The sequence below is a fragment of the Mesoplodon mirus genome (assembly GCF_964341445.2).
Source record: "Mesoplodon mirus genome assembly, chromosome: 10".
NCBI lineage: Eukaryota > Metazoa > Chordata > Mammalia > Artiodactyla > Ziphiidae > Mesoplodon > Mesoplodon mirus.
This window is the reverse complement of record NC_138986.1, coordinates 87,482,591-87,508,063: the sequence shown is the minus strand read 5'-3', so window position 1 is coordinate 87,508,063 and position 25,473 is coordinate 87,482,591. Positions and strand designations below refer to the sequence as shown.

At 37.3% G+C, this 25,473-nt stretch overlaps 1 protein-coding gene across 1 annotated transcript in view; it reads right to left on the bottom strand.

The window, feature by feature from the left end:
- COL19A1 (collagen type XIX alpha 1 chain) overlaps nucleotides 1-25,473 on the bottom strand; it is a gene marked incomplete at both ends in the record, with an annotated part of 335,692 nt that overhangs the window by 253,479 nt on the left and 56,740 nt on the right. The window lies entirely within an intron of this gene.

Here is a 25,473-nt window from a genome sequence, read left to right as displayed (position 1 = left end):
CCACAAAAAACAAGTGAATAAAGAAATTTTTGTGTTTTTTAACAACTTGTTCTAGGCTGGGAGGAAAGGCAGCCTAATGTTGAACGTGTATCAAGTACAGGGGGCTTCGAACCCATCCCTCATCTCCCAACTCCAGGACTAGTACTTGCATTCAGAAAATAAGAAAATAGAGACCCTGAGCGGTTCGGTAGCATGCTCAAGGTCACCAGCTAGGAGCATCACCTAAGATTTGAATGGAGGTCTCTCAGCCTGCACAGCCCATGCTTTCCCATGTGCTACTTAGTGCCCTTTATTTTATTTTCTCTCTTTTAAACCTCTGGGCATAATATTAAAGTCTGACACAGGCTGTCTATGGGCCAGGCACTGTTCTCACAACAAATCTATCAGGTAGATACAACTATTATGACCATCTTCTTACAGATGATTACACAATCAGGATATACACCTGGAATTCAAGTTCACCTACTTCATCTCTGCGCACCTAATCACCCACCTGCACTGTTTCATGGAAAAGATTTCATTCTGGCTTGTAAGTAACCTCTTATCTAAAAACTAAATATATATATATATATATATATATATATATATATATATATATATATATATTTATTTATTTATTTAAAATATTTTTATCTATATAAAGCATATCTACTTTCTTTCTCATTCCCGTTGATTGCCTTTAGATCAGTTTTGAAGATGTGCCCAATGCCGTTCTACGTGAAACAGTTACTTGGGAGAATTTTGAGTTCTTTCCATCCACCTGGTTCCTGTGTTGGGTACAAAGGTTTTCAGCAGATGCCTATCAGTTTCCATTACTGGAATTCATGGGCCATCTCTTTGACAAGTCTGGTTTGCAAATGGCACACAAGCTAGAACAAGATACTCCTGGGAGGATGTGCACATTCCCAGTGGAGCCTCAGGAATTCTGCTGCTTCAAGAATGTGACTTGGGCTCCCAAATTTCCAGGTTTAGAAAGCTCAAAATAAACTAACAATTCTACTGACCTGCTTTATTCCTAGCAAACATCTATGAAACAACAGTTTGTTTTTAAAGTATTATCTAAAATGAAGTTAGATACCACTTCTTAGAGTTTTTAAAATAAAATTCAAATATATGAAGAAAAAATCGTATCTTCAAATTTTAAAATAGCAATAATAGTTCTGTTTAAGCCTAAAGAGATCGTTATCGTTTCATCAATTAATACATTTTTGGAAAGGCTTAGTCATTCTTGCCAGCAGTGTACTGCTATATACACAACATATTTTAAAGACTAAGGCTTCTCTTTAACTAGATTAAATTATCTGTGCTACACAGTGTAACTGTTACCATCACAGAATATACTAAACACTAAAAGCAAAACTTTGTGGCCAAGTGTTGAGGCATCAATAAAATACAATGTACTTATCTATGTAATAAATATATTTCTATCATTTAAAAAGTTGTTATAGTTCTAGACCTGAGGCATCCCACAAATATATTAGAAACTTCCCATTTCACTTAATAAAGGGATAGTCAAAGCACATGAAGTTTTTGACACCAGGGAACACTCTATGGAAACTGAGCTGTTACTCGTCACAGAAGCATGTCCACTTGTCCATGAGGAGCAGAATCATTTTCATTGGTTGGTCCAAAATAATGTTTTACATCATATTACAAGTTACACACGATAACAAGATATGGTTTGTAATCCGGTAAGGTACATTGACACAGTCTACACTGTCAAAACTACTTTTTGGAAAAAAGAAAGCAATGTCAGTAGCTCCTTCCCTGTTTCTTTGCTCACAGATCACTCGTATGTGTCATGTGCTCCAAAGACTGGCACCTAAAGGGCCACCTCTGGCACATGTCAGGTTAGGGTCACACCCAGATGCACTGTCAACTGGGTACCATTATTCCTTGACAGGAAGAATGTTCTTCTCTTTAACGGACACTGGTTTTAGGATTGTTGCAATTAAAATGTTTTCCTATAGCCGGTGTTAATTGGTCTCTGCTCTTTCCTGACCCAAAATTTGTTTTGTAAACATAATTCTAAGCTCCATGATAGCCCAATGGACACCACTGATTACTCTTCCAGGAAATGAGTTGGCTTCACGTGACACAACAACATATGAAAGATTTTGAGATACTGAGAAACTTTTGAAGCTTAAAGTCTGTAACTTTGGTATTCAGAAACCGATTTATTTTCACCTCACAGATTTTCTCAAAGTTACCAGAGATGTCTGACATAGAAACTTATAATCATGTAAAGTCATTTGTCATTTTTCCAGTCCCTGAGGGATAACTTAGCACATTAGTTTCTGACTATATCTCAAACAAAACAAAACAAACTACTAAGTAGCATAACAACTAATGAAGAAAATAGGCTTAAAGAGCAAAATTTTGATTAACAGACTATGCTTCTCCCGTCAAGACTTTATCTAAAACCTAATTTATGTCAACAGAATGAGCCCTTCTTTACTCTGAATCACAGTTTCAAAGCTCTGGTGCCCATGCAGCTTGGGGTCAAATTGAATTCTATCCAACAAATAAATGCCTGCCTAAAATTACTGGATGAGCAGACATTAGCTGTTTTTTTTCTAAACTCTTGCTGTCCCTCGGTGCTCCCGGTTTCAGCACAGGAGGAAATAAGAAGCTTCTTTTCTGGCTTCCCATCAATACTTTAGCCCATTATTGAAAGAAAATTATAACCAATGTTTCCTGTATCTACTATAACTTTCAAAATTTGTTTCTCTGGCATATACTTTCTATTACAGGTTTTTCCATCAAAGGGCCTGCGTCCCTTTCGTATTACAAATTCAGGCTCCAGATGGGCAATGTGTGAATACGTGTAATATAAAGCAGGGCAAAATCTAACATTGCTGCTGATAGCATCGATGCCCTGTTATTAGTGTAATACAGAGCGTGTCTTCAAATTCACAGAGCAACTCTAAAAAACCCTTTCCAGAATTCAAAGTAACCTCTTTGGAAAGCTTTTGGAAAAAAACTTAGGTGTGATTTAGGAGCAGCTGGGGGCTTTCTGAAAAGCTTATCAAAGGATTTCATTTTACCTCCTTTTTATCACTGCTCATTTCCCGGAAGTAAACACAGCTAGGCATGCAAGATAAATTATTAGTTTTCCTGATTTTTTTGACACTGGAATCAATGTCTTTTCTTATGCAGGAAATACATGCTGTCTGAAAGGCATTTAATAAAGAATCACACTCCCTAGGGCTGTAGTTTGAAAACCTAGTACCAATGAGACCAAGCAAAGAAAGGCAGATTAAGCAGGTAAATGAAAATTCCCTTATAACTAGACCTAAGCCTGGAAAATAGAAAGTTATATACTATGTTTTGGTGATATTTTTCTTTAAAAAGTTAGGCATTCAGACTTTGATTAAAAAGTCTGAGATCCTGCAGATGTAGAGAATGGACTTGAGGACACGGGGAAGGGGAAGGGGAAGCTGGGACGAAGTGAGAGAGTGGCATGGACATATACACACTACCAAATGTAAAATAGATAGCTAGTGGGAAGCAGCCACATAGCACAAGGAGATCAGCCCCGTGCTTTGTGACCACCTAGAGGGGTGGGATAGGGAGGGTGGGAGGGAGATGCAAGAGGGAGGAGATATGGGGATATGTGTATATGCATAGCTGATTCACTGTGTTATACAGCAGAAACTAACACACCACTGTAAAACAATTATACTCCAATAAAGATATTTAAAAAAAGTCTGAGATCCTATTTATAATACTGTTTCCATATTTAAAAATGCGATTTGACCTATCATTTTACTTAGAGCAAGTTTCCCAGGACCACAATCTTCTGTTTGAATTTACTGTACACTTGGAAGTATATCAATATTTTCCCACTAATTAATTCATATTCATTAAGAGTAAATTTACTTAAATTGAGTTTTGAGTGAAATAGCTGGAACAAATATCTGAAGTGGAATGCCAGAATCCTAGCATGAAAACCAATAAAGGAAGCAGCCAAAAGTAAATCTGATTATGATTTTGTGTTTCACTAACTTGACCTCTATAATTCCGACAACAGTCATGCTGTCCTCAGGCCATAATCTTTCGGGATTTAATTTTTCTATGGTTCTAAATTCCTGCCACTCAACTAACTATTTCAGGAAATAAAACATATACCGCCTATATTTTTTCCAATATCCCGTCCACTCAGAGTCCTTTTATTTCAGGGAAGAGTATGTTTTCCTTCCATATTCTGGGACTTCATTCCAAGAAATAAATTGCTAAGTAGAAAATCTAGGTACTTCATAGGGTTTAAAACTTCGAACTTTTTGAATTCTTTGTATTTGTTGGATCCTTCATTCAGCTAACACATGGGGATATATTATCACATGAATGTTCAGAATAAGGCAAATTTAAAACATTCTTAAACAAAAACGAATGAGACCCTATTACTGCTTATTCTTATGGTCATTTCAAAGAAGAGAAAGCCAGCCCACCATCGGTAATACACGGTCAATACATGTTTTAATCATAGTAATATAAATGTGGGGAGTTAGTAGCAGCTGAACCCAACATCTGCTTTCTCAAAAACTATTAACCAGGGCCTCCCTGGTGGCGCAGTGGTTGAGAGTCCGCCTGCCGAGGCAGGGGATACGGGTTCGTGCCCCGGTCTGGGAGGATCCCATATGCCGCGGAGCGGCTGGGCCCGTGAGCCATGGCCGCTGGGCCTGCGCATCTGGAGCCTGTGCTCCGCAACGGGGGAGGCCACAACAGTGAGAGGCCCGCATACCGCAAAAACAAAAACAAAAACAAAAACAAAACAAAACAAAAAAACTATTAACCTGAGTGTATCTGTGTGCACACAAGTACACGCAAAGGCACACACCTAGAAAACAACCGGGGTGGGTATTCTTAAATACAGGGACAGGTGCAAATTTATACATTTGTATCCACCAGCTCCATCAAAGAATCTGCTAAGGCACTGACCCTATTGAACGCTTCTTAAAGTCAGGCTAGTTTGCTGTTTAATTTGCATTGTGGAGAGCAAAACAAAACAATTTGATATATGGATATTGAAACAATGCCTTCTGAATCCAAGTTAACCTTTTCCAAATTTCTGCCCATTGGTCTTATTTCACACAGGACAAACATCATATGGGACTTATACATGACATCCCTTTGTGTCACCATCAAGCCTATTCAGTAATCCAATCATTTTTCAAATGATAGTTTGGAGTCCCTTAATATTACAGTAACTGTTCCGTGGGCACACACTGTCCTTTAAAATGTGGCACTGAGAATTCATCGCATCACTCCAGATATGGTCTCAACCACACAGAGATGAGGACTGGCATACACACACATACACACACACACCTTGTGCTGGATACTATACAATACCTGCATTACTACAACTTGCTTTTTTAAAGCTAAATTGCTTGTGCATACACTGAACTTGTAGTCAACTAAAACCATTAAGTTTTCCTTTCAAAGAGGATATTTTTACAATCCTTTTTCAAATTACTGGAGTGAAAATTATGCTGAGTTAGTCAAATAAAAAACAAGTAATTTTGAAATGGTTTGGGGATGTAAACGTTTCTTTCCACTTACAGCAAAGTTAGGGAATTGAGCCTTGGCCAATGTTGTAAGACCCCATTACAAAATCTACGCTCCTATGTCATCAGTACGGTTTTCTTCAAGTGGATCTGTTAAGAATGAGTGTGTGGGCTCTTCATTTTCTTGTGAGACTAGCTGGAAGGCAGTCTTTAAGTAAACTTGAAGCTTCACAAAAGTACCAGGGAAACAGAAGACATTTAGTGTAAATCATCCACTGAACTATCTAGAGTGGAGTAACTGACATCTGAATCAAGTATTCTAACACAAGATAATTGAAGATATAAAGAGAAGGACAGTGTCATCAGTAAGCTCCTACTTGGAGGCAGTGAGACACCAGTAACTGCAAACTATTTCTGGTCCGAAGTAGTCCTTCTGCTGAGTAATTTAGAGCTCTATTCTGTATCAATTACTTCTACTGGAGCTTCAATGCACTGAAGGCATTGGTTACTTATCTTTAGACCTGAGATAAATGGCTGTGAAGGTCTGGAGGAAGAACATGCCTTAGCAACATTGTAAGAAAGTCAGGAGATTTCCAAACCTACTACGGAGGACAAGGCAGCAAAATCACCTAGAGATTTATGCTGGAGAGAGGAGGGAGAGCATGTTGTCTCCAAGGGAAATGGGAAGCCAGTTCTGGGGCTGCACACTCTTCCCTCTATTTCTGCGTCACCCCCGGAAGCACCCCTGTCAGCTTCACCAGACACGGGAGAGTCTCTGGCCCTCCTATTCCCTGAAGTGAGCTTCTGCAGACAGTACAGGAGATTTGGACCGAAGCCTCGCGGCTTTGGGGGCCTTTCCAATCCTCCCTCGGCATGGTTTTCTAACAGCTCAACAAACATTATGCAGAACCAAGGAGGTGCCACGCGCTGGGACAGGTACTGGGGTGACAGGTGTGAGAGGGATCCCCAGCCCTTGTTCTCCAGGAGGTCACAGTGGGGACCAGGACACACAGACTATGTGGGTAATGTAAACAAAGTGCTACATGAGCAGAGTGCAGGGCTGCTAAGTCTGCCTGGTGGCCAAGGAGAGTTCATGAAATAGATGCAATTTTTCTTCAGCTGTGAAGTCAGTGATCTGTGAAAATGCAGTGATGGTGGGAGGAAAGAAAGATACTGACTGTGGTCATCCTCTCGAATCTTCTTCTCTTACCCAACAAGTTCATGCATGACCTTCCACAGGCTATGACAACCCTGACTAGGCTACAAAAAGCTCCTTTGGACACAGCCACATTAAGAAAATTCTATTATCTGAACTTGTAGACGTCTATATAAAATAACAATTACACTTCTAAATTCCCTATTGAGTATCTCAGTAATCTATACCAGAAATAAAATAATTAGGACAAAACTATAAATAGAAAAGATACACGCACCCATATTTTCATAGCAGTACTATTCACAATAGCGCTAAGGCATGGAAGCAACCTAGATGTGCATCAACAGATGAATGGATAAAGAAGATGTGGTATGTGTGTGTGTGTATACACACACACACACACACACACACAGGAATATTACTTAGCCATAAAAGAGAATGAAATAATGCCATTTGCAGCAACATGGATGGACCTAGAGATTATCATACTAAGTGAAGTAAGTCATAAAGAGAAAGATAAATATCACATAATATCACTTATATGTGGAATCTAAAAAAATGATACCAATGAATTTATATACAAAACAGACATAGATCCACAGACATAGAAAACAGACTTGTGGTTGCCAAGGGGGAGGGAGGGGGAGGGAGGGAAGGATTGGGAGGTTGGGATTAGCAGATGCAAACTATTATATATAGGATGGATAAACAACAAGGTCCTACTGTAGAGCACAGGGAACTATACTCAATATCCTGTGATAAACCATAATGGAAAAGAATATGAAAAAGAATGTATATATATGTATAATTGAATCACTTTGCTGTACAGCAGAAATTAACACAACAGTGTAAATCAACTCTACTGCAATAAAAATTTTTTTAAAAGATTAAAATAATTAGCCACTAAACTATGCAGAGATACAGAGACTGTGTGATCTTTTTTATGGCAATATTTTAATATTTGTGTGCTAGATTCTCACAGTGCATTAAACCAAATAGGAACATTAGCACACCAGCTTCTTAAAATCTGGCTAACTGTTTAGCAAATAAAAGTCGAGTGCCAGGGTGCCAGATCCACTGCATGTGTTGAGCCTGTCATCCATCTGTTGTGTTCTCTGCCAACTGCTCCACTTGGGGTGTGAGTGGAAGGCATCAGGAGGGAATAAGAAACCATTAAGAAATAAAATCAACTGCAGAGCGAGCACGTCTCTTTTTCTTTTTCCTATCCTTCTATTACCTCTGTCCTTCTTGGGTTTCTGCTTATTTTAGTGCTATCTTGTATCAATATACTGCCCACAGATAAGACAATTAAATGAGACTTGCTCCAGGTAAAGGCAGTCATTTTTCACTGATAATTCAAGTATCATTCTTGTAACTTTAGTAAGTGAGGTCAAGAAGCAGGCTGACAAAACTGTTTTCCCTGTGGTCATTTTAACCATGAATAGAAATTGGTTATGATAAAATGTTCAATCCTAAATCCAGATTTGACTATAACTTTATTCACTGCAGGATTTTCTGAAATACAGGAGTATGTGTGTGATTCTCTGTTTAAGAGGTATTTTCTCCTAACATGGAGCTCATACTTGTTTTATAAACCTTGACCATTTCACAGAAAGGAAATATCCCATTTTTAGAATAAAGCTGTGTTGTACTTTTTTCCTCCTCATTTAGTGTTGCGATTTGGACAATAAATTGTCACATACCAATAGATATTTTAACTTTTTTGATCTTGGGAAGAACTCTGAAATTAATCTTAATTCTGAATTTCACTGGCAAACTGGATGAAACTAGATAATGCAGGGAGAAAGCCAAATGACAAAAAAAAAAAAATTCTTTAGCTTTCTCAACAAATGCTGTAAGTTTCGGAGTATCTGAGGCATTAATGCTACATCTGGACCAGGGCTGTTGCAGAGTTCATTATAATTCACAACAGCTACCGGCCTTGTCTGTGCTTTCATAAACTGTAACAGCATCTGCCTTTATTTCCTGAAGCTGCAGTCTTCTCATAAAATGTCTTTTTAAGGGAAAACCAAGATTCAAAGATCACAGTCATTTCATTTTCCAACAGAAAAGAAATATAAAGACAGGGAACAATGGATCTGTCCAGTTTGGTCTCACCCTCCTGTAAAGAGCTGGGGCTTCAGAGTTGATGGTGAAAAGACCTGGTACACAAAGCAGCTCCTAATGAGGACAGTTAGCCCAGCTATTTTTAAGACATGCAACTTGGCAACTCTCTCACCACACTATCAGATACACTTCTTAAGCGCCTTAATGCATGTGGCTTTTTACCTCTAGAAGTTTGATTTTTTTTTTAAAGAACATCATGGTACTAGGTGAAACACTTGCATTTTTGATCAAGTAAATATACAATGTATAGATATATTTGATCAAATGAATATAAAATTTACACACACACACACACACACACATATATATATATAATATCAAAAGCATATTTGGAGAAGAGCATAGAGAAGTTTCTAGATTAGACACTGAGGTAAGGTTTATCTGGACAGTGTGGCCATGATGGGCCTGCCTGGAGGTCAGACAGGATCTCCAGAGAGTCAAGTTTGGGAAGTTTGGAAGCATATTTTAAATATAATTTGGAATTTGGAAACCAGACAAAATAAAACGGCATTGTCTTCATAATACTTATTTCAGAAAGTAAAGCTAGACACAATCCTTTCATTTGGTGAAAAACATATGATGATGATTTTCAAGAGGTGGACACAATTTTCTGAGGCTGGGAGAATTATCTCTAAGGATAGGCAGACTTTAAAAGGGTCCATAGACTTCAAGACAAGGGACACAGCCCTCCCTGGAGCAGGAAGGAAGGGAGTCCCGTGTGCAGTTCCCTCTCTAGCCTGCAGATAAATGAATTTAAGATCTAATTCAGAACTGTCTGTAAAGGAAATGTGAGCACTTGAGAGACGCTTCAGACGAGGTAATACGGTAAAGGTGCCAGAGCCATGGATTCACGTGGGTAGCGATTCAAACCCTGACTTCACTAGTAGTTAGTGATGAAACTTTGGGGAAATTTCTCCATCTGTGAAACAGTGATGATAAATCGTACCTCACAGAGATACCGTGGGGAATGAATGAAATAATGTAATGAAGTCTTTTGATAGTATTTAGCACATAATAATTATAAAGTAAATGGCCACTATTATTATTATTATTGTAAAAGTTTGTACTCAAATTTTTTGGTTAGGTTGAAAATTCATTAGATTCCTAATATCCAGTTTGTTTTAAGAAGTCAAAGTTTTCTAAGATATGTGACTTTTATTTTAACTTTTCCATTCAATGTATTTTGAGTAAATAATATAAATTCCCCCAAATGAGTTCTAGTTTAGTCTCTTAGTAAGCCAGAGTTTAGAATAATAGAATCATTAAACTGTTTTCTTTTAAAATTATATCTATTGTTTACCAAATATTTATTTATCAGGCACTGAGCTGGCAATCTCATGAATTATTTCATCTAATCTTTAAGACAAAACTAGAAGTAGGTACAATATAATTCCAATTTCATAAAAAGAAAACTTAGAAACTGTAAGAGACATGTCCCAAATTACACAGAGCAAGGATTTGAGCTGGGATTCAAACCCAAGATGTTTATAACTCTGGGTATTTAATAACTGAATGACAGAACAATGAGGGCTATCACTGCACATCTACCCCACGAAAAGTGAAATAAATTTATCAAAAGTCTTCCCACTACGGGCTTCCCTGGTGGCACAGTGGTTGAGAGTCCGCCTGCCGATGCAGGGGACACGGTTCGTGCCCCGGTCCGGGAAGATCCCACATGCCGCGGAGCGGCTGGGCCCGTGAGCCATGGCCACTGAGCCTGTGCATCCGGAGCCTGTGCTCCACAACGGGAGAGGCCACAACAGTGAGAGGCCCACGTACCGCAAAAAAAATAAAAAATAAAAAAATGTTCCCACTAAAATAAACACTTTAGGACAAATTCTAGGTAATTCAGCAGATCGAAAATTGGTTTTAGCATAAATTAGGCTCTATTTTATTTAATTTTTTACTATCACATTATTAGGATTAAGATTATTAGAAGATAATTATTCCTATTTTAAAAAACTATCCCTACTTCTCAAAAAACGTATCTGATACATGACATACACAAGTGAAATAGGGAGTGAGGCCATTTTTTATTTGCAATATTCAAGCAGCAAATGCAAGCATGCTTTGAGTGTGAAGTCTGGAGGTAGGGCAGTGGGCAGGATTTGCTCCAGTGGCCCAGTCTCATTTTCCCACTGCATATCATGAGGATGTGAGTTGTGAGCACCTGTGTGTGTGTGTGACATATGTGTGTATGCCCTTGTGTGATCTCATGCATTAAGCCACTCAGTTCTCTTGGAAACTTAACCATCCAATTTACTTGTTTTGACTGACAGTGGCTTCTGTCCAACCAAGCTGACCAGAAGTCACCAGTGACTAATATCTAAGAACCCTTGCTACATAGAGTAGATTTTCTTATTTGAACCCAGAACAGAAAACTTACCAAATATCTTAGGCAAAATCCTAGCTGTGCTGAGTAAATGTAAAGGAGACAGTTATTTTTCTGTGGTGTGATGGCAGTAAGGCTATGTATCTATCAGGTTAGAAGGCCTATGCAAGTCTGTACAAGGTGATGCGTATTATAATTACAAAAGAGCATAATTAAATGCTACAGTTCTTCATCTTCAGAGTCTCCATGATTCCATCTTACATAAAGTCTCCTGGGCCTCAGAAGAAAAATGCCACCTCAAGAAACTAATACTTTGTTCAGGGCCTTGACTTAAAAAAATTTACTGCTATCACCTCGCCCAACTTCAAAGTGCAGGTTTATTTTAGGATAATGGGATTTATATGCAAATCACTTAATTTATTACTGTACCACATTGTATGTAAGTATAAAGTGCAGTTAATATACAAATTCTACTCTACTCTGCTCAGAATAGGCTTCCCTCCATTCATATAAATCAGTTTTCTAGTTTAAATATTAAACCTTAAAAAAAACCCTTCACTTTGAGAATATCGTACCTGAGATATAGGTTTTATAGCACTTTGCATATGTTCTTGCACCAAGTGAGCAAATTCATCTTTTTTTATTTTGTCTTTTAACAGAACTCTTAAGCACTTCTAATTCTAAGGAAAGAACCCCAAAGAATCACAACTGTTGAGAAGCAGAATCCAGGCCAAGCTCGGGGACGCTGTATGCATACTCTGGGAGATGCATTAAGACCCTGTGGGAGACATGGCTCTGAGGATACATAACACTTTAATTTTTCTTTGGAAACTTAGAAAAGTCAATCAAGTTATTTTCATCATAAAATAACAGAAATACTGTACCCCAAACATAAGTGCCCATCTTTACAACTATAATTTTATATTTCTGAAATTTAAAAAATAAACAAATTGATGTATCTTCATTGGAGTCAAATGTTTAAAACTTATAAAGCATGCCATCAGATAACATAGTAGCTTTCTTGTTATTTTCATTTTGTGTATATTCATTAGAGATATTTTAAATAAACAGTAACCTGTGGATTATAGAAGTGAGAAAAACGCTCTTGAGGTGACATTTCTTCACTGATGAGTGTTATATACCTTTAAGAGCTAAATGAAGTGACAAGTTAGAAGTAGACCTGGCACCACCAGTGACTGTGCCCTTGAAGAGAGGATACGGTCAAAGACTTGGTGATTCTACAGATATTGTGAAGGTCCCTGAAGATGCCTGAGACCAGGACCCAAGAGCTAAGTGCAGCCTGATACCACGGTGAGCACCACAGGAAGCTGAACAAATTCTCTGATTGTCTGTGAGGGTCTCTGAGAGCAACTCAAGTAAATTAAACTTGTGGAGACTGCTTGGGGAAACATGAGAGAGTTTGCCAGGACAGTGTGCATTGGTTTTAGAGTACCATGGATACAGCCTCTCCTTCACCACGTTAGTTTTTTTTTTTTAACATCTTTATTGGAGTATAATTGCTTTACAATGGTGTGTTAGTTTCTGCTTTATAACAAAGTGAATCAACTATATGTATACATATATCTCCATATACCCTCCCTCTTGCTTCTCCCTCCCACCCTCCTTATCCCACCCCTCTAGGTGGTCACAAAGCACCAAGCTGATCTCCCTGTGCTATGCGGCTGCTTCCCACTAGCTATCTATTTTACATTTGGTAGTGTATCTATGTCCATACCACTCTCTCACTTTGTCCCAGCTTACCCTTCCCCCTCCCATGTCCTCAAGTCCATTCTCTACAACTGTGACTTTACTCCTGTACTGCCCCAGTTTCATCAGAACCTTTTTTTTTTACATTCCATATATGTGTTAGCATGTAGTATTTGTTTTTCTCTTTCTGACTTACTTCACTCTGTATGACAGACTCTAGGTCCATCCACCTCACTACAAATAACTCAATTTCATTTCTTTTTATGGCTGAGTAATAGTCCATTGAATATATGTGCCACATCTTCTTTATCCATTGATCTGTCAATGGACACTTCAGCTTTTAAGTTCCCTGGAGACAGCATCTTCACACAGATCTTGTGAGACTCACTCTTGTCACCAGTTTGACCAAATGGGCCCAAAGGGCTGAGGGTTTCCATTCCCAGAATTACTATGTCCAAATGATTCACTGCTAGCTAGTATATTCACTTATATCTACTGCAGTTTTACTTTAAGTGGAGTGTTGGATGAATCATCTCATGAAATTCTTTCTACAGATCTGGGCTTCTAGGAAAAGCAACAGCATCTTTAATTCTGAGTTGTGTTTGCCTGGAACACCACATCTTGCTCCAGCTCCTTCACTCAGCCCAAAATGCCCTTGCTTTTCTAAGAAACTCTATTTTTTTCTGGAGAATTTCTTGGCTTGCATGTTTAACTTCCCAGGCTGCTGCTTTCTTACTCTCACGGCCCTTGATGAAGATTGATTTGATCAACATCTGCAGCGGTTGAGCCTCTTGATTACTCTCTAGCTCCTGTATGGAGTCCCGCTTGCTGAGAACTCCTTTTCGGAGCTAAAAGCCTCCTCCACAGTCAGTCAGTAGCACCTTATGCCTGGTTTCCGCAAATAGGATCCAAGAGATGTCACCTTGTTGCACCAAATTCAAGTAGCAGTATTTTTATTTTATTTTATTTTAATTAATTAATTAATTTATTTTTTGGCTATGTTGGGTCTTCATTGCTGCACCGGGCTTTCTCTAGTTGCAGCGAGCGGGGGCCTACTCTTCGTTGTGGTGCTCCACCTTCTCCTTACAGTGGTTTCTGTTATTGCAGAGCAGGGGCTCTAGGTGCCTGGGCTTCAGTAGTTGTGGCACGCAGGCTCAGTAGTTCTGGAACATGGGCTTAGCTGTTCCGCAGCACGTGGGAGCAACTTACTGGACCAGGGCTTGAACCCATGTCTCCTGCATTGGCAGGTGGATTCTTAACCACTTCGCCACCAGAGAAGCCCCAATTAACAGTATTTTATACCAATCTTAGTAAATTCTGTTTTAAAATATAACAGGGGAATTTTATCCACTTTCCCTTTATTCATTGTGTAAACCCAATTAAATCTTATTTTACACCCCACAATAAAGAAGTCTAGACCAGAGGGCAGACAGCAGAAGCAAGAAGAACTACAATCCTTCAGCCTGTGGAACAAAAATGACATTCACAGAAAGACAGACAAGATGAAAAGGCACAGGGCTATGTACCAGATGAAGGAACAAGATAAAACCCCAGAAAAGCAACTAAATGAAGTGGAGATAGGCAACCTTCCAGAAAAAGAATTCAGAATAATGATAGTGAAGACAATCCAGGACTTCGGAAAACGAATGGAGGCAAAGATTGAGAAGATGTAAGAAATGTTTAACAAAGGCCTAGAAGAATTAAAGAACAAACAAAGAGAGATGAACAACACAGTAACTGAAATGAAAAATACACTAGAAGGAATCAATAGCAGAATAACTAAGGCAGAAGAACAGATAAGTGACCTGGAAGACAGAATGGTGGAATTCACTGCTGCAGAAGAGAATAGAGAAAAAAGAATGAAAAGAACTGAAGATAGTCTAAGACACCTCTGGTACAACATAAAAAGCAACAACATTTGCATTATAGGGGTTCCAGAAGGAGAAGAGAGAGAGAAAGGACCCAAGAAAATATTTGAAGAGATTATAGTAGAAAACTTCCCTAACATGGGAAAGGAAATAGCCATCCAAGTCCACAAAGCGCAGCGAGTCCCATACAGGATAAACCCAAGGAGAAACACGCCGAGACACATAGTAATCAAACTGGCAAAAATTAAAGACAAAGAAAAGTTATCGAAAGCAGCAAGGGAAAAACGGCAAATAACATACAAACTCCCAAACTCATTCTATGAGGCCACCATCAACCTGATACCAAAACCAGACAAAGATACTACAAAAAATGAAAATTTCAGACCAATATCACTCATGAATATAGATGCAAAAATCCTCAACAAAATACAAGCAAACAGAATCCAACAACACATTAAAAGGATCATACACCATGATCAAGTGGGATGTATCCCAGGGATGCAAGGATTCTTCAATATACGCAAATCAATCAATGTGACACACCATATTAACAACATGAAGGAGAAAAACCATATGATCATCTCAATAGATGTAGAAAAAGCCTTTGACAAAATTCAACACCCATTTATGATAAAAACTCTCCAGAAAGTGGGCATAGAGGGAGCCTACCTCAACATAATAAAGGCCATATATAACAAACCCACAGCAAACATCACTCTCAATGGAGAAAAACTGAAAGCATTTCCTCTAAGATCAGGAACAAGACAAGGATGTCCACTCTCACCACTATTATTCAACATAGTTTTGGAAGTCCTAGCCACAGTAATTAGAGAAGAAAAAGATATAAAAGGACTACAAATTGGAAAAGAAGAAGTAAAACTGTCACTGTTTGCAGATGACATGATATGATACATAGACAATCCTAAAGATGTCACCAGAAAACTACTAGAGCTCATCAATGAATTTGGTAAAGTAGCAGGATACAAAATGAATGCACAGAAATCTGTTGCATTCCTATACACTAATGATGAAAAATCTGAATGAGAGATTAAGGAAACACTCCCATTTACTACTGCAACAAAAAGAATAAAATACCTAGGAATAAACCTACCTAGGGAGACAAAACACCTGTATGCAGAAAATTATAAGACACTGATGAAAGAAATTAAAGATGATACCAACAGATGGAGAGATATACTATGTTCTTGGATTGGAAGAATCAATATTGTGAAAATGATTCCACTACCCAAAGCAATCTACAGGTTCAATACAATCCCTATCAAATTACCAATGGCATTTTTTATGGAAGTAGAACAAAAAATCTTAAAATTTGTATGGAGACAAAAAAGACCCCGAATAGCCAAAGCAGTCTTGAGGGAAAAAAAACAGAGCTGGAGGAATCAGACTCCCTGACTTCAAACTATTTTACAAAGCTACAGTAATCAAGACATTATGGTACTGGCACAAAAAGAGAAATATAGATCAATGGAACAAGATAGAAAGCCCAGAGATAAACCCACTCACCTATGGTCAACTAATCTATGACAAAGGAGGCAAGGATATGTAATGGAGAAAAGAAAGTCTCTTCAATAAGTGGTGCTCGGAAAACTGGACAGCTACATGTAAAAGAATGAAATTAGAACACTCCCTAACACCATACACAAAAATAAACTCAAAATGGATTAGAGACCTAAATGTAAGACCAGACACTATAAAACTCTTAGAGGAAAACAGAGGAAGAACACTCATTGACATAAATCACAGCAAGATCTTTTTTGATCCACCTCCTAGAGTAATGGAAATAAAACCAAAAATAAACAAATGGGACCTATGAAACTTCAAAGCTTTTGCATGGAAAAGGAAACCATAAACAAGATGAAAAGACAACCCTCAGAATGGGAGAAAATATTTGCAAATGAATCAACAGACAAAGGATTAATCTCCAAAATATATAAACAGCTCATGAGTTCAATATTAAAAAAACAAACAACCCAATCCAAAAATGGGCAGAAGACCTAAATAGACATTTCTCTAAAGAAGACATACAGATGGCCAAGGAGCACACGAAAAGGTGCTCAACATCACTAATTATTAGAGAAATGCAAATCAAAACTACAATGAGGTATCACCTCACACCAGTCAGAATGGGCATCATCAGAAGATCTACAAACAACAAATGATGGAGGGGGTGTGGAGAAAAGGGAACCCTCTTGCACTGTTGGTGGGAATGTAAATTGATATAGCTACTATGGAGAACAGTATGGAGGTTCCTTAAAATACTAAAAATAGAATTACCATATGAACCAGCAATCCCACTACTGGGCATGTACCCAGAGAAAGCCATAATTCAAAAAGAGTCATATACCACAATGTTCATTGCAGCACTATTTACAATAGCCAGGTCATGGAAGCAACCTAAATGCCCATCGACAGATGAATGGATAAAGAAGGTGTGGTACATGTATAATAAAATTATTTTAAAAATGGAATATTACTCAGCCATAAAAAGGAACGCAATTGCATCATTTGTAGAGACGTGGATGCATCTAGAGACTGTCATACAGAGTGAAGTAAGTCAGAAAGAGAAAAACAAATATCGTATATTAACGCATATATGTGGAACCTAGAAAAATGGTACAGATGAACTGGTTTTCAGGGCAGAAATTGAGACACAGATGTAGAGAGCAAACGTATGGACACCAAAGGGGGAAAGCAGCAGGGGGTGGTGGTGGTGGTGTGATGAATTGGGCGATTGGGATTGACATGTATACACTGATGTGTATAAAATGGATGACTAATAAGAACCTGCTGTATAAAAAAAAAAAAGATTTGTTCATATGGTGGTATAAGTAATCCCTCTCTTGTATGTACGTTGTAATTATCTTTTCTCAGTTTGCCTTTTCTATTTTGCCTGGCATTTTACTGTTTCTATAATCATATGTATGATTTGATTTTTAAAAAGTAGCATAACTCAGCTCTAAGATATATGGAAAAAAAAAGTCTAATCTATTTTATAGTCCAAGTTCTCCAGTGATTCTGTACTTGGCAAAAAAAAAAAAAAGTTCCCATATTCAAGTATTTTTTAAAATCCCAATGATCTGAAATCTAAACAATCTGAACAACATATTTTAGGAAGAGATTGGTGAAATGGGTATATAAAGCAAATTTGGACTGGGCAATCTCTTCAAGAGTTAGGTGATTAAGTAGTATTCTCTTAGAGAAATGGCATTTTGAAGGATTCAGACCTTTAAACAAGTGTCTGAAGGAACTTTTACTTACTGAAGTGTCTTTGTTTAATGTCATCAGAAAGATTAAGCAAGAGGACAGCAGCCCAAATAATCGTTAGCTTGCAGCAAGGTATCATTATTTACAAAGTTTGTTGGGTTTTACTGAGTCTAACATTTACAGGAGTAAAGAATTTGCATATCAGGCTGAATAATTTCTAAAAGAAACAGAGAAACATCAGTGAAGCAGTTAGATATCAGAGACACGTTTAAGAAGGACTCAAAAAATAAGTTCTGAACCTCCTACCACCTCAGCTTCAGTTCCCCTCGTGACAATGATAGCTTCATAACCACAGAGGTCATGACCCTCTAGATAATGAGGTAAAATGGACTCACTTGATAATTAGTGCAGCTAGAACAGCTACGGAAATTTACGTTAAATTTATTTTAGTGAACAAGAGAATTTTCTTAGCATCAACATGTAAAACTCTAATAATTCAGCAATTTAAGTGAAAAATAAGATAATTGCAATCTAAGTTACAAATATAACAATTTTTTTAAAGTTTCCTGAATAAGTATGCTAACCTCTTGTGAGTGGATTCATTATTTAGAATCATCTTTACAGTATTAGAGAAGACAATGTGAAAATCATTTTATTGATGGATTGAAATATATTTCTTGTATTTTTATTTATCATATTTCATGCGATACTTTATTTTTAAATGTTTATTTATGTCTGCAGTGAAATACATATTAAAAGATCCTATATCATATGGTCGCTTATTTGTGGAATCTTAAAAAATGATACAAATGAACTTATCTACAAAAACAGAAACAGACTCACAGACATAGAAACCAGACTTACGGTTACCAAAGGGAAAAGTGGGGGAGTGATAAATTAGGAGCTTGGGATTAACAGATACACACTACTATAAATAAAATAGGTAAACAACAAGGGCCTACTGTGTAACACAGGGAACTATATTCAATATCTTGTAATAAACTATAAGGGAAAATAATCTGAGAAAGAATAGATTTACATATATATATATATATATATATATATATATATATGTATGTATGTATAGCTGAATCACTTTGCTGTACACCTGAAACTAACACAACCTTGTAAATCAACTAGACTTCAATTTAAAAAGAAAGAGAGAAAAGACAAAACATATCAATAAGTAACCCTCCCCTGCAAGAAAGATACTATACCAAACATAAAACAGTGAAATTAAGAAGCCTTGGGTCTCTTAGAATAATGACTAATGTTCTGAAGCAAGTGTTTTCTGCAAAGGGCCAGACAGTAAATATTTTAGAATCTCTGCCACAATTACCAGACACTGCTGTGTAGCACAAAAGCAGCCTTAGCCATTATGAAGACCCATGAGCATGGCTGTGTTCCAGTAAAACCTGATTTACTAAGTCATACAGCAGGAATTTTTGACAGCCCTCCTGCAGGGCCACAGTTTGCTGACTGCCCCCCACACCCCGAAATACCAGACTTGTTCCGTGTATTTTCCCTTCCTCTCTGATATAACTTGGTAAAATAGCTACAAAGCTTAATCAAGAATCAGATCCACATACCTTTTCCCCAGGAATTCCAGGAGCACCTAATTCACCTTGAAGACCAACTGCACCCTGAAATATAGAAATTCTCATTAGGAGTTTTTTCAAAGGTGTATTAATTGCTAAGGTTGTCATAGATGAGTTGCTTTTGCTCGCACCGAAGTGTGTGCCATTAAGTTCTTTTTTCCTATTATTCACAAGTCATTAACTACACTTTTGACAATTAATAAATTATCAGAAAGTTAATAATAAATATCAGAGTGCTAATCAAAACTCAAACTAGACATTCTCCACACAGACATATGCAGTACAGCTTTCTCATTTCTTCTATATTTATCAAAGGTTAAGGAATGATTCTATTGCTGTTACTTCAACTAGTACCTGGTACTTTCAATTCAAATAAGTCATGAAATTTCAGACTCCAAGGTACCCATATTTTTATATTTAGTGTGCCTGACCTTCCATTACATCCTCCAGGAAAACACTCCGAAGCTGGGTCAATCCTTTTGTCAGTTTCCTTGCTCATCCACGTTAACTGAAAAAAATCTGCTCAGTGAAGCTGATGGGCTACCTTTATCTGCCTTTATGGCTCTTTCACAAATTCAGTCTAATAAATTTATCCTTGAGACAGTGGACAATAATGTAAACTTTCTGAATGAATTTCTCTATTACTAATGCTTGGTAGAGATTAATAAACCCATTAGAATTCTATGAGTATATAATACCATTATTACCCTGATGTTACATGTTAATTTCAGATTTAAGGCATACAAATAAATGTCAACTTCAAGTTCCTATAGATTAGATGAGATTATATCAGATGGAGTAAAATTACAAAAACAAAAAAGAACCTGTCAATTAATCCAATATGCTCAATATTGTATTAGAAAGGATGAAGAAATATTCTTTATTTCTCATATCGACATAGACAAAAATTCAAAACCATAAATATTAAATCTTGCTTCTTTGAGGTTATTACTAAGGGAAAAATATTCCTTCTTTTAAAAAATTATGAATATATTTTGATTCAGTTATTTTTTTATTGGTGTGGTGTGTCTTCAGAACGGGCACATGAGTAATGTCACACTGGAAACAAAATAAAGGGAAATTCACTAGTAATCTCTGGGTTAACACACTAGACCACTCAAAATGGAAACTTCCATACAGTGAGATTAGAGAGTAGGGATAGTAGAATACCGAAGTTTTTGACTATACAGTCAAGTAAGTTAACATTTCATCTTAAATTATTTTGATTTTCTCTAAAAGTATACCTACAAAGCAATCATTTCATAAAGCCTACACTTTTCAGGAAATTAACTTGATATGGAAGGTAATAATACAAAACTAAACTGGAAAATTGTTCCCCAAATAGACCTCAGATCATACTCCTCCTTAGGTTCAGGAACATTGAAATTGAGCTGCTGTTTTATAAAACTGAGGGAATTTCAACTCTGAAGTGGGTGAAGGTATTAGCAAGGGTATTAAAGAACTGAGAAAGTAATGTAGTTGCTAAGTCATTAGGCTGCTAACCACATTTGCTAAGAAAAGGGAATTAAAAGATTCAGAAAATTACAATAATTGAGCCTAAATGAAAGAAAAGTATTAATTACTATTTCAAATAATGTCATCCATAGTTTAGTCTTGGACAGAGGGCATGGTTAGGATGCTCTGATTGGGTGGCCTGATATAGAATGTTCATCACAGCTATGTGTTTATAAGCAGTGGTTGAATCTCAAACTACCTTTCTCCATGAGAGGGGGTCATAAGCTTTATGAAGAAAAAAGAAGCAGTAAATCAGACTAATGAAGCATCACAGTGTGGATGAGAAAATAGGCAAATAAACACTAAGTCATGCCAAAACTTGTGGCTTTTCTCCAAATATTTCTGATTCATCATTAACTAGTGGGTAACATCAAGCTAAAACTAATCAGGTCACTATGCAAATTTTTTTAAATGCTTTTGTTTCTAAAGGAAAAAGTGTAGTAGAACATTAGTGAATAATATAACAGTTCTTAACGATTTAGCTTATCTAGCTCCCTCTCTGCAAACTGACTCTTCGCCCTGCTTGGCAAGGTCCACTGGGCAACTGGGGCAGAGAATTCACAGGTTCTAGAAACAGCTGAGTTGATGACTTAGACTTTCCTTGTGGTAGAATGTTCATTCATTCAACGTATTTTTAGCTCCTATTATGTGCTGTTCTATGTATGGTGCTCACTGAACTCATATTCTAATGGGGGAATAAATAGAGGTATAATGATAACAAGTCAAGTGACAATAAAAGTGCTAAGAAAAGAAAGAAGATAGAGGTGGAATGAAGGGATGCTTTTTACAGAGAGATGTCAGAAGAGGCCTTTCTATTTTTTTTATATTTATTTATTTATTTATTTATTTGGCTGTGTTGGGTCTTCATTTCTGTGCGAGGGCTTTCTCCAGTTGCAGCGAGCGGGGGCCACTCTTCATCGCAGTGCGCAGGCCTCTCACTGTCGCAGCCTCTCCCGTTGCGGAGCACAGGATCCAGACGCGCAGGCTCAGCAGTTGTGGCTCACAGGCCTAGGTGCTCCGCAGCATGTGGGACCTTCCCAGATCAGGGCTCGAACCCATGTCCCCTGCATTGGCAGGCAGATTCTTAACCACTGTGCCACCAGGGAAGCCTCTATTTTAAAGTGATTTATGAGAGAGAGCCTAAATGATGTGAAGGAAAGAGAAATGTGAATATCTAGAAGAACATTCCAGGTATATGTAGCCTGGTGCAAAGACCTTGGAACAGACATGAACAAGGGGAGAGTGTAGAAGCCACTATAGGTAGGGGTACTGGGGTAGGGAGAGCTCTACACATTATGGGAAGCCTTGTGGCCCGTGGTTAGAGCTTCAGTGTTATCTTGAGGGAAATAGGAAGCCATTGGTGGGTTTTGATCCAGGTGGGACAAGATTTACTTACAGGATTATTCAGAACAGCTGTCTAACTCATAGTGTACAGGCATAATAAAATTTGCTCTTTATAAAGCTGCCACAGATGACAGTAAGGATTCTCAAAACGTAAGACCTTCAGAAATATTGTAATGAGTAATACATAATTTGCAAAGAGATTTGGGAACTGTATTCTCAAAACTTTTCTCATTTTATCTCATTGGGCCAAAAGTAAAATGAGAAAAATGAGAATGAGAAAAATTAAATTCAAAAACTAGCACACTATATCTAAAAAAAGTCTTGTCAAATAAGATTGGGAACAAAAGACACAGATTTGAATGGAATACTTAAATCACTGAGTGATCTTTTGAAGAAATCACTATCATTAAATTATTAGTATTTACTCTAAGTGGCATATAACAACTCAAGGTTTTTATAACCTAAAACATTCAATCAATTGAAAATTCTAAGGAATTATTTCACAAAATGAAGATGTGTGTGGTTTTAATCAAACCACATATGAAAGTAAACTCAGTCTAAAAGGATTACCTCTACCTCTCCTTCAACACATGAACAATTACACTGTGGATAGAAAAGGAGAGGAAACATACATTTGCTAAGTATCTACTATGTGCCAGTTCCTGGTACTAAGTATGCCTTCTTCACAATAAGCTGTTGACTCAGTGTTATTAAGCATCATTTTCAAAGCAAGTAAGAGGTGGACAGGATTCAATCCCAAGTGATTCAGGCTCCAGAGTGGTACTCCTTCTAATATACTGTCCTACAGCCCCTAAATATACTCTTTTGGTCTTACACACCAAAAGAGAAACCTTGAGAACAACATCTGGTTGCCTTAGTAACACTGCACTTCTGATCATTTCACAAAACCAACTATTCAATATGCCTTAGAGCAAAGATGACTTTTGATCTTCAAACTATGCAGGCACTATTTTGTGCACCTGCTCTAATAATGAAACACATATACAAGACTCAAACACAGATGGAAAGCCATCTTTATTTACTGCCCATTAAAGTTGCAGGATCACGGAGCACAATAAGAACAGAAATGTACTCATCAACTCCTCAAAAGGAAAAATACATCCATGTTTATTTAAAAAGCTGATCACATTCATGGCCATGGTCATCTGAAGTCGTATTTGCACATCAAGGAGTATGCTCGTTTAATTAAATGCTGGTGCATGTACTGAAACAATAAAGGAAGTATAGTGATTATTTGCCTTCCTTTGTAGATTATCAATTTATTTTATCCCAGCTGTCATTGCCTTGCCACTGAAATCTCTTGCCATTATGAATTTTGTGTAGTCTGGAAGTTAAAACAAATGTTATTATTTTTTAAATGTACCATAAATGGGAAATGATGTAATACATTATAATTCTAAGATACATTTTGTATATTTTATAGATTTGGCATACAATAAATTTTCTAATAATTATGATCTTTTTTATTTCTGTGGTATCAGTTGTACCATGCCCTCTTTCATTTTTTATTGTTTATTTGAGTCCTCTATTTTTTTCTTGGTGAGTCTAGCTAGCTATCGGCTTGTCAATTTGTTTCTCTCTTCAGAAAACCAGCTCTTAGTTTCATTGATCTTCTCCATTGTATTTTTAGTCTCTATTTCATTTATTTCTGCTCTAATTTTTATTTCCTTCCTTCTACTAAATTTGGACTTCATTTGTTCTTCTTCTGCTAGTTCATTAAGGTGTAAAGTTAGGTTGTTTATTCGAGCCTCTGATTGTTTCTTGAGATAGGCACTTATCTCTATGAACTCCTCTCTTAGAACTGCTTTTGTTGCATCCCACAAATTTTGGTATGTTATATTTCCATTTTCATTTGTCTCAAGGTAATTTTTAATTTCTTTTTTGATTTCTTCTTTCACGCACTTGTTGCCCAGTAGCATGTTGTTTAATCTCTACATTTGTGAATGTTCCAGTCTCCTTCGTATAATTAATTTCTAGTTTCATACCACTGTGGTCAGAAAAATATGCTTGATATATTTCAATCCTTTTAAATTCATTAAGACTTGTTTCATGGCCTAAAATATGATCTGTTCTAGAAAATGTTCCATATATATTTGAGAAGAATATATTCTATTGCTTTCAGAGGGAATGTTCTGTATATATCTCTTTTGCTGTACGCGGGCCTCTCACTGTTGTGGCCTCTCCCGTTGTGGAGCACAGGCTCCGGATGCGCAGGCTCAACGGCCATGGCTCACGGGCCCAGCTGCTTCGCGGCATGTGGGATCTTCCCGGACCGGGGCACGAACCCGTGTCCCCTGTATTGGCAGGTGGACTCTCAACCACTGCGCCACCAGGGAAGCCCTGTATGTATCTCTTAAGTTCATCTGGTTCATCTGTCATTTAAGGCTAGTATTTCCTTATTGATTTTCTGTCTGGATGATGTATGCATTGAGGTAATGGGGTATTAAAGTTTCCTACTATTATTGTATTACTGACTACTTCTCCCTTTAGGAGTGTTAGTATTTGCTTTATATATTTAGGCACTTCTGGGTTAAGTGCACAAATACTTACAAATGTTACATCCTCTTGTTGGATTGACCCCTTTATCATTATATAAAACCCACCTTTGGCTCTTATTACATTCCTTGTTTGAAGTCTATTTTGTCTGATGTAAGTATAGCTACTCAGCTTTCTTTTGATTTCCATTTGCAAAAGATTGGAATATCTTTTCCAAGCCCTTCACTTTCAGTTTGTGTGTGTCCTTACATATAAAGTGAGTATTTTATAGGTAGCATATAGATGGATCTTCTTTCCAAACTATATTATAAATTTATAGTAATTAAAATAGTGTGGTATTGGCATAAAAACAGACACATATATCAGTGGAACAGAACAGAGAGCCCAAAAATAAACCCACATATATATGGTCAATTAATTTATGACAAAGGAGTCACAAATATATAGTGGGAAAAGGATAGCCTCTTCAATAAATAGTGTTGGCTATTTACAATAGCCAAGACATGGAAGCAACCTAAATGTCCATCGACAGATGAATGGATAAAGAAGATGTGGTACATATATAGAATGGAAT